This window comes from Desmodus rotundus, chromosome 11 (assembly GCF_022682495.2).
Source record: "Desmodus rotundus isolate HL8 chromosome 11, HLdesRot8A.1, whole genome shotgun sequence".
Classification (NCBI taxonomy): domain Eukaryota; kingdom Metazoa; phylum Chordata; class Mammalia; order Chiroptera; family Phyllostomidae; genus Desmodus; species Desmodus rotundus.
Window position 1 is genome coordinate 42,235,718 of NC_071397.1, and position 6,000 is coordinate 42,241,717.

Here is a 6,000-nt window from a genome sequence, read left to right on the forward strand (position 1 = left end):
CCTCTCTCTTTTTTTCTTGATGAGCCTACTTAAAGGCTTGTCGATTTTGTTTATCTTTTCAAAGAACCAGCTCCTGGATTCATTGATCCTTACAATTGTGCTTTTAGTCTGTATGTGGTTTAACTCTGTCCCAATCTTGGTTATTTCCTTCCTTCTACTTGCTCTGGGCTGTCTTTGTTGTTGTTCCTCCAGTTCTTGTAGGCATAGGGTTCGGTTGTTTGTTTGAAATGTTTCTGTCTTTTTAAGGTAGGCCTGTATTGCTATGAACTTCCCTCTCAGGACTGCCTTTGCTGTGTCCCATAAGTTTTGGGTTGTTCTGAGTTCGTTCGTTTGTTTCCAGAACCTTTTTGATTTCTTCCCTAATCTCATTCTTGACCCATTCATTGTTTAATAGCATGCTATTCAGTCTCCATGAGTTTGAGTGTTTTGGGTTTTTTCCTTTGGGGTTGGTTTCTACTTTCAATCCCTTGTGGTAAGAGAAAATGCTTGATAATATTTCAGTTTTCTTGAATTTGTTGAGGCTTGCTTTGTGTCCTATCATGTGGTCTATCTTTGAAAATGTTCCATGTACACTTGAAAAGAATGTGTATTTTGCTTGTTTGGGATGAAAAGCTCTGTATATATCAGTTAAGTCCATTTTATCTAGGGCATTGTTCAGTGACACAATATCCTTGTTGATATTTTATTTGGAAGATCTGTCCATTTTTGACAGTGGGGTGTTAAAGTCCCCTACTATAATTGTGTTGCTGTCAATATCTTTCTTGAAGTCCTCCAAGATTTTCTTTCTGTATTTGGGTGCTTCTACGTTGGGCGCATATATATTTACAATGTTTCTGTCTTCTTGGTGGATTCTTCCTTTGAGTATTATGAAGTGACCTTCTGGGTCTCTCTTTATGGCCCTTCTTTGGAAGTCTATTTTGTCTGATATGAGTATTGCTACCCCTGCTTTTTTTTTTCCCTGTCTGTTTTCTTGGAAAATTTGTTTCCAGCCCTTCACTTTCAGTCTGTGTAGGTCTTTTGTCCTGAGGTGGGTCTCTTGTAGGCAGCATATGTGCATGTCATGTTTTCTTATCCATTCAACTCTTGTATGTCTTTTTATTGTAGCATTTAATCCATTTATGTTTAAGGTTATTTTTGATAGGGAGTTATTCATTGCCATTTTTTTCATACCCTTGAGAACTATTATTCTTGTGTATGCTCTCCTCTTCCCCACCATTAAATAAATAGGTGTATAGTGTAGTAGCACTGTATGTACTCTCATGGTTAGCATATTTGGTTGGATGAGTAAGTTAGCTAGTGGGCAATTGGATATGTGGTCTCATAACACTTCCAATATAATATGTATTCCATAATTGTACTCATTTTTTCTTTTTTCTGAAAGAAGTTTTAAAAAGATTTTATTTGTATTTAGAGAGAGTGCAAGTGAGGGGGAAAGCGCGGGGGCATCGCATGCTCCCCAACTGGGGACCTGGCCTGCAACCCAGGCATGTGCCCTGAGTGGGAATTGAACAAGGAACTTTTTGGTTCACAGGCTGGTGTGCAATCCACTGAACTCATTTTTTTCTTAATCTTGTTACTCTCTATGTTTATTACGTTAGTAAGTGGCACCTGTATAGTCACTCAATTTTCTAGGTCAGAAGTGTGGTGTTATTATAAACTCTCTTACATGCCATCTCTTAAGAGTCAAGAAATTCTTTTGTTTTATTTACTTAACACTTTTCTTATCTGTCCCTTTTTATCCACCTTTTACCGCCACTTTCTTAATTCAGAGATTCTTTTTATCTCTTGCTACTATTTTCCCTCATTTCTTAAGTTAAAATTGGATTTACTGATTTAGGAATTGATAATACAACATAACATGGTTCCCTTCTGGAAACAATTAATGTTAATAGTTTCTAGTGTGTTTTCTTCCAGAAATATTTTATGTGTCTTGTTCTTTAATGTATTACATGCATATTAAAAGCATAAAATACTTTTTTACCTTTTTACTTAAATATTGGCACATATTATGTGTTATTCTGCAATTTTTTGTAGTTTAACAACTTTTGGAGATCATTTTATATCAATACATAAAATGGGTTTTTACAGCTTTAAAATATTTCATTTTATAGATGATTATTGAACATTTGGGTGCTGTGAATCAACTTGTATATAACCTTCTATACATGTACAAGTGTACCCGTGGGATAAATTCCTGCAAGTGGCGTTCTTTGGTCAAAAGGCATAAAAATTTTTCATGCTGACAGATGTTGCTAAATTGCCCTTCAACTTGGCTTTTGCAGTAGTCTTTTTGACTAATCTCTCTGCTTTGACTTCATCCTTAAGATGTTGCCAGAGGCGATTTCTAAAATAACACGACTGCACTCCAGGAAGACAAACAACCCAGTAAAAAAATGGGCAAAGGACTTGAACAGACACTTCTCCGAGGAAGACATACAGAGGGCCCAGAGACATATGAAAAGATGCTCAGCACCACTAGCCATCAGAGAGATGCAAATTAAAACTACAATGAGGTACCATCTCACACCTGTTAGAGTGGTCAACATAAACAAGTCAACAAAGAAATGTTGGAGAGGATGCGGAGAAAAGGGAACCCTAGTACACTGTTGGTGGGAATGCAGACTGGTGAGGCCACTGTGGAAAACAGTATGGAATTTCCTCAGAAAACTAAAAATGGATCTGCCCTTTGACCCAGCAATTCTGCTGCTGGGATTATACCCTAAGAACCCTGAAACACCAATCCAAAAGAACCTGTGCACCCCCCATGTTCATAGCAGCACAATTTACAATAGCCAAGTCCTGGAAGCAACCTAAGTGCCCATCAGCAAATGAGTGGATCCACAAACCATGGTATTCTATTGTAAACACAATGTAAACACAATTGTAAACACAATGTAATTCTATGCAGCAGAGAGAAAGAAGGAGCTTATACCCTTTGCAACAGCATGGATGGACCTGGAGAGCATTATGCTAAGTGAAATAAGCCAGGTGGTGAGGGACAAATACCATGTGATCTCACCTTTTTCTGGAACATAATCAACAGAAGAAAAAAGGAAACAAAATAGAAGCAGAGACATTGAAGTTAAGAACAATCTAACAATAGCCAGGGAGGTGTGGGGAGGGGACAGTGAGGAGAGGGGATTACAGGAACTACTATAAAGGACACATGGACCAAATCAAGGGGGAGGGCGTAGGTGGGGGAGGGAGGTGGGTTTGGCTGGGGTGGGGTGGAGGGATGGGGAGAAAAGGCATACAACTGTAATTGAATAACAATAAAAAAAATAAAATGAAACTCTAATCATGTTACTCTGATTCCTAAAAATCATCAGTGAAATACATAATTCTTCTTTTTTGGCCAGGGTCCGTTCTTACCATTTCTTTAGGTACATTTTATACTCTGGTTAAAGTAGTTCATGTATCTCACACAGGCTATGTTTCATGCCCTTCTGTACAATATATACTGTTTCCTCTCTTTGAAATACCTGCTCATCCTCCAAGACTCGGTTTAGTTGTTTCTTACTCAAATGGAGTAGAATGTACGTTCTTGCTACCACAGTTCCAGGTACCTATCTCTGAGATTGCCCTATGTCACTGAATGGTAATTACCCGTTGACATCTGTCTCTCCTAGCCTGTCAACTAAATAGCTATAGAATTGATTCCTCACATGGAAAAGATAAGAACAATGTAGAATCCCATCAAGCAATGAGCAAATTTGTTGAATTCAATCAACTAGTAAAGGAAATTAGTTGTAGCCCTAGGCGGGGTAAAGCATACTGTCTACCCAAATGAGATGATAAAAAAAAAATCAAGAGATGATGAAAATTGGGTAAACATGAAATGTGAAGAACACCCAGGGGATGCATAATGCCTATATGTTTAGCTTTATTTCCTGTTCTACCTCTCACTTTATGTCCAGCAATATCAGACTTCAGTATGTAATTGTTTCTCAGATTAACCATACTGACTGTACATTTTGTGCTTTCTACTTGGAACTTCCTTTTGTATTTTAGCTGAGTGTTGAATGCTAGCTCTCTCATCAAAACCTAGATCAGAGGTTAACTTCCCTGGAAAACTGTCTCTAGAACTGAAGAATCATTTCCTCCACTTTAATACTTCTGAAACTTGAACTTTTTTCATTGTTTTCTTACACAATATTGTAATTTATTTATTTGCATAGCTATTGGCCTTGCCTTTACATGAAATAACCATATGTTTAGCAATGTGTTTAGTATGTAGCTTGTATACATTTAAACATACAGCTGGCTGTATCAAACAATTTCTTTAATCAATTTTGTTAAAAGCAGTATCCAGTATCCAAAAATCACTCCTTAAATCCTTGGTACAAATGCCAACTCTAGATTCCTCATTCCAGACTCTTTGGATGCTTTTCATCACTCCATACTCCACACTGCCCCCAACCTGATGTTGATCCTTGGCAACATTCTTGAATGGATCACTTGGCATACAGCCACTTAGAAAAGGAAGCAATGTTGATCAGGTTCCAGGAAGACTCATTAAGAATTAATGATAACACATTAATCTTAATCCCACATTTTAAAGAAAGGATTATCAGACTCATACTTCAGGGGATTGATGGATTCCCAAAAGAATTTGAAGTGGCTACAAAAACATATATAGAAAACAAAAACAAAACATATAAAATTTCAGAGAGAAAGACAAATCAGGATAGAATACTCAAAACAAGTCAGGAGAGATGTTAATTAATGTACAATATATTAGTTTGCTAAGACTGCCATAACAAAGTATCACAAAGTGCATGGCTTAAACAACAGAAATTTATTTTCTTACAATTTTTTAGTCTATAAATCTGAAATCTGCATGTAGGATCCCAGCAGTTAACAAACAAGACAAAATTCTCTGTCATTGAGTTTATATTTTAGTGGGTAAGACCAAACAAGATAAATAAGTAAAAAATATGATATGTTAGACATTGATAAAAACTAAGAGGAAAAATAAAATAACTGGGGAGGGATATAGGGATTGTGTGTGTGTGTAAACATGTGGCATTTTAGGTAGGGTGGCTTTCCTGTGAAGAACATATTTCATCAACATCTGAAGGAAGGGAGAGAGCAAGTCCTTTAGGTAGCCCAGAGAAGAGCATTCTGTGCAGAGGGAAGACTTCATTGTTTACAGTGTTCTTCAATGATTCCAGCATTTGGGTTATTGGAGACCTCTTTGAGTATCTATTTGTTTGGATCTGTCTTCTACTACATCTTACTGACCCACCATCTTTCTCACCTAGGATTCTAGGATGGTTACAGTGGAGTAACCTACTCTTTTAGACCATTTTTTCCATCTCTTTTCCAGGCTGCTTCACATCTATTTTCTTCTGCTTGTCTGGCTATGCTCCTCTGTCACGCTGCCATGTTGGTCCATGGTTGCTGCTGTGACATGTCTTACCCCTCTTCTGTAAGAATTTTAATCCAAGACTGAGCCCATTAGAGGAAAGCCTGTTCAAAATGAAGTTGAACCTGGTAAAGTGACCAAATTAATCCCTCTTTATTAAGTAAAAAAAAAAAGAAATGCAGACATCAAGGCTAAAATCCAGGTTATGATATTCAAAAAACCCCTCAGAGATTCCAAGATTACTGCAGAGTAGGTGGAAGCTTCACTCACCTGCTCCCAGGCCCAAACTAGATTTACAGCTAAATTATAGAACAATCAACCTGAACCAACTGAAGCCTACCTTAACTGAAACATTATAACTGGGGATTTACAGAAGAAGCCACATAGAGATTGGTAAGAAAGACAGAGACATGGAAGGGGCCAGCCCCTGCACCCAAGAGTGGCAGGCTGAGAAGCTGGAGGAGTATTGCAGCAGCAAACTCCATCCCCCCAGGATCGTGGGAGTCTCAGCCCCATGCAGGGATCCCAACCCAGAACAACAGAGATGGGAAGAGGAGCCTGTACTGCATCTGGTGGTGAAAATTAATGGGGATTCAGTCCTCCTGGGAGACCCAGATGCCACCTTCCCAAGG